We start from the raw sequence: 12,253 nt of genomic DNA on the forward strand, positions 1-12,253 counted from the left end.
TTGGCTGCTAACATAATCAGTCAAGCTGCCGTACTCCCCCCAACAAATGTACTCATGGGAGGGCAAATGGCAAAGAACATGAACAGCCCGAAGTAGAGTGTTAGTGCTTTTGGCAGGGAGGTGCCAGCTGTCATCGGAAACAAGTTCTGAATTTGCTGTGAGGATTTTTTTTTTTAAGGAAAGTGAGTCTTCAGAAAAGTTATAAAAGGGAATGAAGCCCAGGGCACCAATTCAGCAATGTTTACTAATGTTATTTCTGCTTTTATATTATAAAGAAAATGCTAGTTGAAAAAAAAATACTTCTGACAAAGAAGTTCCTTATTCTATATAAAGATACACACACACAACTTTGGAGAAAGAAAAGTTGTCCCAGTTCTTGAGGTTCATGGGCCTTGAGTGAATTTAATTAAAAAGAAGGGGAAAAAAAAACCAGCTTGTGCTCAGAGAACATGAAAGCCTAAACACGTGAAACTTTTATGAGTTATGAACATGGGAGCTGTGCTGTAGGAAACTTGCAAAGAAGTTCTGTAGCTTTCTACTGGAAATCTAGCATAGAGATACTTCAGATGTTTAAAGGCCTGTTCTTTCTTCAAGTAAATGTTTATTTTCATTTAAAAAGGAAGAAAGGGAGGGCTGGGGAAGACAGAGAGAAATGACTAGAACAAATGTTAACTTTGCAAATTCCAGGGATCCACAGATGCAATGCAGATAGGGAATCATTTCAGAGCTGGCTCTTCCAGGAGCTGCAGCTCAGCTGCCTGCTAGACAGAGGTTGAGTCTCAGCCCTGGCACTTGCTGGCTGACATGCCAGGTGGGAATGAAATTAGGGAGGGCTCAGGGCAGCCCATTGCTTTCATTGTTTCATTGAGTGACCTCATTTCAAAGCAGCAGGCCCCATGTTAGACTTCATTTTGTCCTAATTGTCCTACAGTTTTGGCTTGAGCATACCAGAGTTGGCTCAAGGTAAGAGTATTTCCCTTTGACTGAATAAAGCAGATCCGTAGCCCGTCCATACTGAAGCCTAATAAAATACATCCTTTATTCACAGCTGCTTTTCCAGCACTGCTGCAGCAGTTCAGATTTGATTTTTGGGTAGGGATGATTTGCATGCAAAGAACAAGTACTTCAAAGTATATGAAGATAAGGGGCTTATGTAAAACCTAAACAGTCCACAGTCTGCAGGATAACTGCAGTAGCTTTTTCATCCCCGTCAGGAACCTCAGAGAAGTACCAGAATGAGAGAGCCCTCCAACTGGAACAGCACAAAACAAGTCTTTAATGAAAGCAATTGGAATAGCACTAAATAAAGTGTTTTAATGGAGCTCCAAAGAGATGTGTAAAAGCTGCTAGTAAAGTCAGTTGAAGGCCTGTCACAGTGCCTCTGAATTCCCTTCACAGCCCTCCTGCTGGCAGCAGTTCAGGTCTCTTTACAGTACATTAGAGGTAAGCGTAACAGTATTATACCAGGCCCTTTGAAAAACTAATAAAAATTTTCTTCCTGTGAGAGAAGCCCACTGCTGCTAGGAGAGGAACTGTGTGCCCTTCAGTCTGAGGATCATTTGTTTCTTCAGCTGGAATAGAAAACGGTCTTTAATAATTCGCAACACCATTGTTAGCAGTCGTATTCCCTGTACTTGTCTCCTAGTAGCAAGGGACATCCGTTGAAATCTGCTCCAAACCAGGTCTAAAGAATACATTTCCGTGCCCAAAAAGTCCCTTTTCAAGTTGCCTGCACCGGGTAGATTAAACTGTAGCTTACGTCTTGTAATGCCACTTTGCTGGGGTACCGTGCTCAGAAGTGCTCCTGCAGAAAGCCTCTTTGGCTCAGGCAGCTCTCTCCAGCTCTGTGAGGATGTGCCCACGTGTGTAAGTGTGGGAGGTGAAGTTCTGGTTGTAAGGCACTGAGCCTGTGCCGGAGGGGGAATTATGTGGAAATCCAGCATGAGGAATCGTGGGGAGCACTGCCTTTGCCCTCTGGCAGTGGCTCACCTGGTAGAGCGCGGTGCTGCGCGTCTTTGGAAGCCCCGTGGTGGTCTTGGCACCCGTGTGCCATCATTTCTCTTAATGGCTGAACACCTTAAAAGCAAAGAGTAAGTTGCCTCCACTGAGGAACCTGTTGCCCTCCCCTGCCATGACCTGTGGGCCTGGGCCCACAGGACCCTTACCAAGGGGGTTTGCCAAGGCCTACAAAATGGTGGGGCAGCATCAAGTGCTCTTTCTCCTGGGCGTCCCACATCCATCTTCTGTAGCTGCAAAGAAGGTGACCCCCAACAGGCCTGAATGCAGAAGCTATTAACAGTGCACCTGTGTGCTGAGATCGTGCATGTACTGCTACACTGTATGTAGAATATGAGAAGATTTGTGGTGTGTTCAAAAGAGAAATTTGGAACGGACAGAATGAGTTGACACAGAGGACAAAAAATGGAATTCTCAGAATAAATTAGTTAAAATATTCTGAAAAAGAATTTTCTTACTCATTTTCACTGTTATTTTCGACTGTTTTGCATTTAATTTTTATTCTTACTATTCTAACTTGTATTTTATAATGCAATACATTTTTACGTGTCCTAAAACTTTGATAATTCCAAAAAAAAAAAAAAGTCATTACTATTTTATGCTAAATGTTCTCATATTTATCAGAGCAGCATTTTTTTTTATAAGGAATTCATTCAGATGGGAAGATTTCAGGTAACCCTCTTGACAGTCATTTGGAAAAGGTATTTCACCAAAAAGTGAAAAAGCCATATAAGAATTATCCTGGACATCTCAAATAAGGTAAAAAAAAAAACAAACAAAAAAAAAAAACCACTCAGCTGTCATTATTGCATTTTGTATGTGCCATGTATTTTAGAAGGAAGTTATTTAAGATAGGCTCAGAGGATTTTTGAAGAGTCATTTTTAAATCCTTCCCTGTAAATCTGAGTTCTGCTAAAGACTCTAAGCATAGCTGCACAGCCTTTATGGGAAAGCTATTAAGCAAGCTGATTTTAAGCTTCTCAAATTTGTTTTGTTTTTAACAGAAAATAAATTTGAAGATGCTAGTCATTAGGCCAAGGTAACAGCAGTGAGACTTGGGTATGTTGTGAGATGTGGGACATGGGAAATGGATGCTGCTCCATAATTATTCTGTCTAATGTCTGACCTGTGTCTGATGGCAGGGGATTACTGTATGCAATTACAGTTAAAAGGCTTATCTTCTAGTGGGGAAAAAGAGACAATGTGGTGGCCCAAATGGATGACAGGCATTGGATTGCCTGCAGCTCTACGTGACCACAGAGTAACTTTCTCACAGGCACTGGATTAGCAAGGTTACGCTGAGAAGAATGAAATAGTCAGTGTCTACAATAAATGCATTCATCTCCTGGCTGTTGCTGTTTTAGTCCTAAATTTGTATGCGCACGTAATTCTGTTTAGATCCAGACAGATGGAGAAAACTTTTAGCTGTCATTTTTGTTACATTTTGGACAATCAAAGTGTCTCCCTGTGGCCACTTCTCCTGCACCCAGCCTTGGATATGGATCGCTGGTGACACATAAAGATATGCTGTGCAATTCTGTATCTTTGTTTTTACTATCTGTCATAACAAGCAACAAAGAGATTTGTGCAGATGACTATCAACAGTTGCTGGAAAGAGAAAGAGGGAGAGTAAGTAGCCCCAAAATATTAATAAAAACAAGTATCTTCCCTAGCAGGCTGGCTGGGTTGGAGCTGCTGGCCTCATTTCCTCTTCTCTGGGTCCACAACACATAAGCTGGTTAACGGAGCGCGTGGCATTGTCGTGGCCTCCAAAGGCCTCTAAGTTTTATGTTCACAGCAGCTCCTTTTGCTAGAAATAGAGGGCAGGAAAGGGCTAGTAGACATCTGTTGTTTGTGTTTTGTCATGTGTCGGGTGAGGAGGTCGCCCTCCCCTCATTTTTGCAGTATGTATAGTCATACACTTGATCGTGTTGTGATGTACCACAAAGGAGAAGAGAGGTGTGAGTTATCTGCACATTTGGAGAATGGAAGATGGAAGTGGGGGAATAGTTTTAAGGATCTAAATGTATGTACTGGCTGTTGCTGCCTACTGCTTTTGGGCTGCGTATGCTGGCATATCTGGATAGATATTTCACTGTGATCTTAAATAGGGCAAGAGGACCTTAAAACCTGTATATGTTGAAGAAAATATCCTATGGAAATGTTGCAACAGTTCAGAAAATGACTCAGACGACTTTTTTGTCTGTGTTTATTTCAGCATTCAAGGAGACAGCAGGATAGTATTGAGCTAAAAACTGACAAAGGTACTGACAGAGCAGATCTGGGCTGGGCTTTGGAGATTGCTCTTTGCCTTTTCACAGCTCAGATGCAGGAGCCTGCCGTTCCAGTGCTTGGCATCTGGCAAGGGCATGTATATTGCAGATGGATACAAGCACTCCATTACCACTGTGGTCTGCTAGCGAATGCAAGGTGCCTCTCTACCGTACCACTGAAAAAGCCTTGTGTTCTGCAGCCATTCTTTTGTGAGAATTGCTTTTGAGCTTTCCAAAATAATTGGAAAGGAGGATTACATGTTTCAGATGAACTTGGATTTGTTCCATTTGAACTGTAAATGCAGTGGATATTTAATGGTCCTATGTTGAAAAGAATCTACTACCTTGCAGTTATTGTACAGACAAGCCCCTGCAAGATCAAATTCAAGAGAACTGAAGGAAAGCTTAGATGATTCATAGGCTCAGGTGATTAATAAGGTGAATAATTAAAAAAAAAAAAAAGTTATTTGGAAAATCATTCTCAAATGCACCGTTAGACTGCCTGATTCTGGCAAAGTATGTGTGAGAGTTGTTATTCCTGTTGTGATTCCCTCTTCCTTGTGATTTTTCCAGCCTCCCTTTCCTCATGAAGTCTTGACAGAACAAAAGTTGATGTCCTTTCTGCTTTAGATGCTAATTTCCCTCCTGCCATTACTTTGGTCATCTCAAACTTGAATCATGCCTAAACAAATGCCAGATGTCATGGAAACAAACTCGGTTTGGCCATTAGCCTCTTGTCTTAATGACTGCTCAGCAGAAAGAATTGAGAACTTTGGCCATCCCAAAGCACAGAAAAGAGGACAAGACAAGTATTAAAGGTACTTTTAAATGTGATTCTGCTGACAATAAAGTATGAAGGAAAAGGGTCTTTCTTCACCTCAACTGAGGCTATATCAGAAATGCCAGGTCAGTTGAATCCTCCTTGCTGTTTTCAAAAACATTTTCTCCCTAAGAAAAAGTGTGTTTCTTCCTCCAGAAATGCTCTATGCTTTTTTCTTTTCTTCTTTTTTTTATCCTTTTTTTTTTTTTCCCTTTATCCTGGGCCATTAGATATGCACGAGCAGCCACATCAATTCTGCTGAAATCCCACTGAGTTCCTGTTCATGGCTGAGTACAACTGCTCGTTTTGGCCCTGAAGCAGTACGGAATTAAACACTTAGAGTTTCAAAACTTAGTTACTAGTGTGGTGTACGAAAATAATCTGTATGTAGTAAGCATAGTTGTGAAGCTGTTAGTGCCTGAAGGTTAATAACACAATCATTAAAGATAAGATTCATGGATTCATGTGGAGGAAAAGTTATGTGGGCAACCTGAGATTTACAGTCCGTAAAAAGACTACAGACAGAGAACAGAAGTTTGCACTGTAGTGTGCATACAGTTTCTTAGAACACTTGACAAGATTTTGGCAAATTGGTTAAGATGGTGGACAAAGACTAGTGCCCTTTTGGATTATGAGTTAAATCATGAATCCATCTTTCAGAGAGCAAGGCTCTGTTCATTTTCGCTCTAATAACTTCCTGCCTCCATTCTTAGTCTTCAGCTAACTTTTCACCTTTTTGCCTATATTTCATCTGTGAACGCATTGCAGAGGCTCTGTGTTTTAACCCTTGTCCTTGTTCTTTGTGCAAGAACAGGAATTTAATCACCTCCTCTCTTAACAGAAACAATATTTCAATGTAGAAACATCTTCTGGTTTTGCAGGAGTCAAATCTTGCAAAAGATAGACTCTCTCCATCCGCTTCTGAAGGGTTTTTTCTATCTGAAAGCAGATTTAAAACAAACAAAAAATTATATACTGGTTTTTCTTTGGAGGAAAAAAAGAAAAAAAAAGTAAAACATACCTTTGTGTACTTCAAATCAGTAGCGCAGTGGAGTAAGTTGTCCTCCAAATAAACATCTTAAGGTCAAATAAGGAGAGAAAAGGCCAATACAGGGCATGCTGTCACAACCGCTACAAAGTTTGTTCTACTCAGTCTGTCTGCCGCAGTGCCTGCTGTATGTGTTGACTTAGTAGCCATATGTGTGTGCATACTTTGTGGGTCTGAGAAATAAGCCTTGGATTTGTAATTGCTTTCTCCTGTTTGAAGCTGGATTAATTGGCATCACTGCAAGCGTGACTCCAGTTATCAGACAGCAAAATCCAACTTTTAGGATGAAGTTGTGAGACTTCAGCATCTCCCAGGCTTTTATTTCATTCTATTAAGAAACCATAGATTTTGAGGCCACTCTTCTATGTAGCTCTCTCACATCCCAAAGCACTGCCTGATCTAGTCTACAGCATGTGGCCCCTATAGCCATCCTGTGTTTTCGTCACTGATCCATGACTGCTAAATACTGACTGGCAACTCACAAGAGAAGATGGTAAGGACCATTTCTTCTGGCTCTTGGCAGTAACCCTTGATGCAAAGGGGACATAAAAGCCCATGTATTTTTTAACCTGATCTTCTAGAAATACTTACGTTTCTAGAGGAATTCCTCTTGGGGGTGGAAATCTCTGATTTTGATAATTCAGCATTTTCCTCAGTCACGTTTTATTAAAGTGGCTATTTTTTCACACTGTTATAACAGAAACACAGATGGGAAATTCTGACACGTGATATGCAATTAAAATCGTTGGTCTGGCCATTTATCAAGAAGATAAAAAGGAGAAGCATAGGAAATGATAAGTTTATATGCTAAAAAATAAATTCAATATAAAGCACAATGGCAACGTGTGAAATGGTCCTACTTTATTGAAATGACTGCTGGTTAAAAATTCTGTGTGACAGCAGTAAGTACATGAATGCTATGCGAGGAATTAATATTTGGAACTCACATCGCGCTTTTCACTAGTATCTTATTTCATACATTTCAACAAATACTGCTTCTACATACAGATGGGAAACAGAGAAGCAGAACTGAGCATTATAACACTTCATTTAAAGTAAGTTCTGAAGTGAGATACTTTCTTAATAAATAGCCTGAGTACTTTCAGCTTCCACTATGCTTAAGTACACAAGCACTCTGCCACTTCACTTTGTCTGGTTTTAGATTGTTTTGATGTATACCTTAGCACTTACATAACTCACTCTTTTAGAGTCCCGTCTCATTGCTATTTGGACTGGGAGCAACTCTTGGTTGTTTTCCTGTACTAAACCTACTCTAGTGGAAATAATGTGATGTGGGAAAACAAGAAGTGATCAGTATAAGCATCCCCTGGTCTCTGTATAATGTACTTGGAGAGGAAAGAGGAAAATACATGTCTGGGAAGGTACAGAATGAAGAGCTAAGCAAGACTAGAAAGCTGGCAAATGTTGTTTAAAAAAAAAAAATCAAAATGCATTAAAAATAAATACTCTTTGATGTAGCATGTAATCAACTCATGGGATTTTCTGTCATGGGATGTTACCAAGGCAAATAGTTAGCAAGATTCAAAAAAAAAAAAATAAAAAAGGATTAGGCATTTTTATAAGCAGTCGTAGCACTTGAAGCTTTATTAGTTAGACCAAAGAATTATAAGGGTTGTGGCAAGTCTTTCTCTTCAGGGCATAAGCTGAGAAGAAAGGATTTTCTGCTTCATTGTGTAGCATAGATTATAGCTAGCCAGAGGCACAGAAATTTGATCTAGTCCAAAGACCCAGTCCTCCGACACACCTGCAGAGATTGATGTCACAGGCCAGACCGTGAATTGGTTGGGTTAGTTGCTTGCCTGAGTATGTCATTCCCTGTTTTCCTCTTACAAGTGGTTCTGTGACAGTGCGTTACAGGATGGATTGAAAGTGTAGGGTCTGACGGTGGAACACCCGGAATTTCAGAGATTTTATGTCATTCCGTGTTTTTAAATTGATTGCAGTATTTACTGGATGGCTTTTTGTTGATTGTTGGTGGCAATCTCAATAGCTGGTAGGCAACAGTTACTGAGTAAGTGAGCTGGGTGAAGATGATCTGCTGTGAGCATGATATGAACCTAAATTCTCTCTGGTACCTGCTTTGATGTCACTTTCAAGATTGCATAAGCTTCCAAAGTCCTGATCAGATTCTAGATGTGGTAAATTCATTCTCCTTTTCCTTGACTTTACAGTTTCACTTTGTGAGGGCAGCCTGGGTGTGTAAACATCAGCTAGAGCTTTGAGGTGGATCTGCCTGTACCTTCTGTTTAAGGTAAACTCACCAAAGACAATTTAAAAAAGAGAAACCAGGTTTCATTAGAAAATGCTTTTTAGGAAGAACTTAAACTTTTTAGGACATAACTAAGACTAACTAAATCAACATGGAAATTAGAAAGAAGATTTCTATATAACCTTTTCCCCCTGCCCACTGTGGTCTTGCAATCAGGTCTTGGCTTCCAGAGTTAATTTAAGTCAATTTGGTGACTTTTTGGAGTTGCTTCAAATTATGCCAAGTCCCTTCTTATCCATACAAAGGTCTTTCCCTTTCTTCTGCTTCCTGCTCTTCCCAGCAGTCTTCTGTGTAACTGCAGGGTCAAATTTTGGTGTTGCTGTCTTCCCAAGTCACCCTACAGTCTGCAGTCTTCTCTTCCCTTTGCATGTTCAGTTACTCCCAAGGGAAGGAGTACGCTTCGTTGGATTAGAAACTGGCTGGGTAGCCGGGCCCAAAGAGTCGTGGTGAGTGGGGTTAAATCCAGTTGGAGGCCGGTCACTAGTGGAGCCCCCCAGGGCTCAGTACGGGGGCCAGTCCTCTTCAATGTCTTTATCGATGATCTGGATGAGGGGATCGAGTGCACCCTCAGTAAGTTTGCAGACGACACCAAGTTAGGTGCGTGTGTCGATCTGCTCGAGGGTAGGAAGGCTCTGCAGGAGGATCTGGATAGGCTGGACTGATGGGTTGAGGCTAACTCTATGAGGTTCAACAAGGCCAAGTGCCGGGTCCTGCACCTGGGGCGCACCAACCCCAAGCAGAGCTACAGGCTGGGAGATGAGTGGTTGGAAAGCTGCCTGGCAGAGAAGGACCTGGCAGTACTGGTTGATAGTTGGCTGAATATGAGCCAGCAGTGTGCTCAGGTGGCCAAGAAGGCCAACAGCATCCTGGCTTGCATAAGAAGCAGTGTGGCCAGCAGGGCTAGGGAGGTGATTGTGCCCCTGTACTCGGCTCTGGTGAGGCCGCACCTCGAGTATTGTGTTCAGTTTTGGGCCCCTCGCTACAAGAAGGACATGGAGGTGCTCGAGAGAGTCCAGAGAAGGGCAACAAAGCTGGTGAGAGGTCTGGAGAACAAGTCTTATGAGGAGCGGCTGAGGGAGCCGGGGTTGTTCAGCCTGGAGAAGAGGAGGCTCAGAGGCGACCTTATTGCGCTCTATAGGTACCTTAAAGGAGGCTGTAGAGAGGTGGGGGTTGGTCTGTTCTCCCACGTGCCTGGTGACAGGACGAGGGGGAATGGGCTAAAGTTGTGCCAGGGGAGGTTTAGGTTGGATATTAGGAAGAACTCCTTTACTGAAAGGGTTGTTAGGCATTGGAATGGGCTGCCCAGGGAAGTGGTTGAGTCACCGTCCCTGGAGGTCTTTAAAAGACGTTTAGATGTAGCCCTTAGTGATATGGTTTAGTGGAGGACTTGTTAGTGTTAGGTCAGAGGTTGGACTCTGTGATCTTGGAGGTCTCTTCCAACCTAGATGATTCTGTGATTCTGTGATCTTATCTTCCTTTCAGGGCAGTCTACTGCTTGTAAGTGTACATGATGCTCAAACAGAGGGAAGAACTTTCTTGCTTTTCCTCCAAATCACACTGCAGCATTAGTGATCTCCGAGGGCACATCAGTTATAGGCAGTGAAATATGGAAGAGATAACTGACCTGCGTGAGCTAGCCCAGGCTTGGGAGCCTAGGAAAAATGGCTGCATCAGATGGTGGCATAAAAGCACATGCCTTTGTCTTGCTAAAAGGCCTAGCTTGTTACCTTGCGTACAACACTGTCTTTACAAAGCGTCCCGGGTAAACCAGTATCTCCACATTGCACTCACTGCATAGCCAAACTGGTTCATAGCAGGAGGGTATCTCTGTACCCCTGCCTACTTTGGGATAAATAGAAGTAAGAATAGCTGCATTTAAGTCCAGGTAGCATTTTCAGATGTGTTGAAAATATTGTTGTCCATAGCTTGCATTTATAGCACTTTTAAGGAAGACTTATGAGGTCTCTTTTTGGGGTAGTAAACTGGGATAGAAATAAAAGCAGTGGCTGGATCATGAGGAGTTTGAATTTTCCAAGGTGTTTCCTAGATTAGCCAACTCTTTACAGCAAGAGACCTTGAAATGAGAGGGACCAATGTTCCCTTAGTATATTGCTATAAGTATAACTCATAGATTTATGGGGAGCTTGAAGCAGTCTCCAGGAAGAGCCACACATTAACAGCCTGATGATAAAACTGAACATTTTTTGTAACAGAGTGTTCAGGCCAGCACAGCTCAGTTCAGATGCATTTATGCTGGCATTCCTTCATTTAAGCAAAGCAGTAACATGAAGCTGGTAAAGTAATGGAGATGAACTGTTTGGAAAGTGTGTGTGACCTGGGGTGCACATGAACAAGGGTGGCCAGGTTGTACCTTAATATAGTTACATGTCTTCATGGCCAGGTTGTGCCTTAACATAGTAGTCATATGCCAAAGGCTAGTTTGGCAATAACACACCAAATAAATGAAAACTGAACTTAGGTTAGTTGTGACCAGCAATGGACAGGAAAATCTTAGGGTGTTTGTCTGTAGGATGGAAATTCTGGGTTTCACCACCTCACCGTCTTGTCTCCATCACTTCTTCCAACCTAACTTGGAGTTGTTGGGAAAGAAGGATGATCCATTCTCTGTTTACTTACTGGGTTCACTATCATTCAGACTTATGAAGAACTGCAATATTAAACATAAATATGAACCCAGCTGGAGCACAGCTTTCCTTTGTTTCTCTTTGTATGCAGAGGTGAGCTTGCAGGTGCTATAAGAAGTTCTGAGATAATGTGCTCATCTCCTTTGGTGCAGCTGCCTACTTCTAGCAGAAGAATTGAATTAATTGAATATTTGAAGAATTGCTTAACTGAATATTTAAAGCTGCTTGTCAGGATACTTAAGATGAGAACTGTGTCAGCCATTCCTGATAACAGAGAGCCTTGGGCCTGGTGGATGGGGAGAACAGCTTGGAAAAGTGGCGAAGTGCAGTGAAAAGTCACCTCTTCAAACTGCAAGTATAATCTGCTGCAAAGGTGTGGAAATGCAAACATAAATCATTTCTATTGTTTCTTGTCTCAGAGGAGCGTGAGTGCTGTACAAAAAAACAATGACTGTACTTGTAACTGAATGCTTTATTTTACGTATGTTCTCATCTAATATGTTCACAGTATGTACATTGTACATGTAACACTATACAAATTTGTATATAATGATTTCTTAGAAACCCGCATCTTTAGAAAACTGATATTATTTTACTATAATGTGTTACAATACATTCAAAACTAAAGAATAATTTATATCATGAAGGTATGAATTTTGTCATTGTTTGCTCACAGCAACTAGTCATTATTTAGCTAGCTAACCCTCTGCAGACACATATGAACTGAAATGAACCCATCTGCAAATTCATAGCAAATTTGAAGCAAATTAGACAAAGCATTTATGTTGTATGAAGGTTTAAAAATTACCTCATTTTTTCAGTGTTTCCCTAGCCCTCTTTTTGGCTCATTATAACTGCAGAATGGCTGTCCTAGAACTTGAAATGTGTTTAATCTTTTGGTTTTGGCAAAGACTGATGTCTTGACTAGTTGCAGAGGCCTTGTTGGCAGAATTAATTAGCACTAATAGCATTAATAACATGGTTTCTGCATACCTCAAGGGCTCCACAATGCTGATGAATTCCACATGGTCCTAGAAGAGGAATTAAGCATTAGAGCAAACAGAAAGGGGATATAAAGTCTCATGCTTGCTTGCCATTGACATACATTCTCAAAAGCCAAAATCATAAGCATTTTTCTAGAGTATAAATCATTGAGAAATT

This window comes from Anser anser, assembly GCF_964211835.1.
Source record: "Anser anser genome assembly, chromosome: 2".
Classification (NCBI taxonomy): Eukaryota; Metazoa; Chordata; class Aves; order Anseriformes; family Anatidae; genus Anser; species Anser anser.